Source organism: Austrofundulus limnaeus, unplaced genomic scaffold (genome assembly GCF_001266775.1).
Source record: "Austrofundulus limnaeus strain Quisiro unplaced genomic scaffold, Austrofundulus_limnaeus-1.0 Scaffold143, whole genome shotgun sequence".
Taxonomy (NCBI): domain Eukaryota; kingdom Metazoa; phylum Chordata; class Actinopteri; order Cyprinodontiformes; family Rivulidae; genus Austrofundulus; species Austrofundulus limnaeus.
The window spans coordinates 155,295-155,515 of record NW_013952545.1 but is presented as its reverse complement, the minus strand read 5'-3'; positions in this window follow the sequence as shown (position 1 = coordinate 155,515).

Genomic DNA, 221 nt, shown 5'->3' with positions numbered 1-221 from the left:
GTATGTTGCCAACCGTGGCAGAGATTCTGTATATATGCAACTGAAACAAGCAGCCCAGTGTATCCCAAATTTGTAAACATTAAAATTTTAGTATAACATAATATAACAACAATATAACAATGTAACTTTATCGATTTTTTTCCCCACTTCCTAATAAATGTAATTTTGGAAGTTCTAACCGCTCACATTTACTTTATACTTTTACCAACACATTTGCTTTT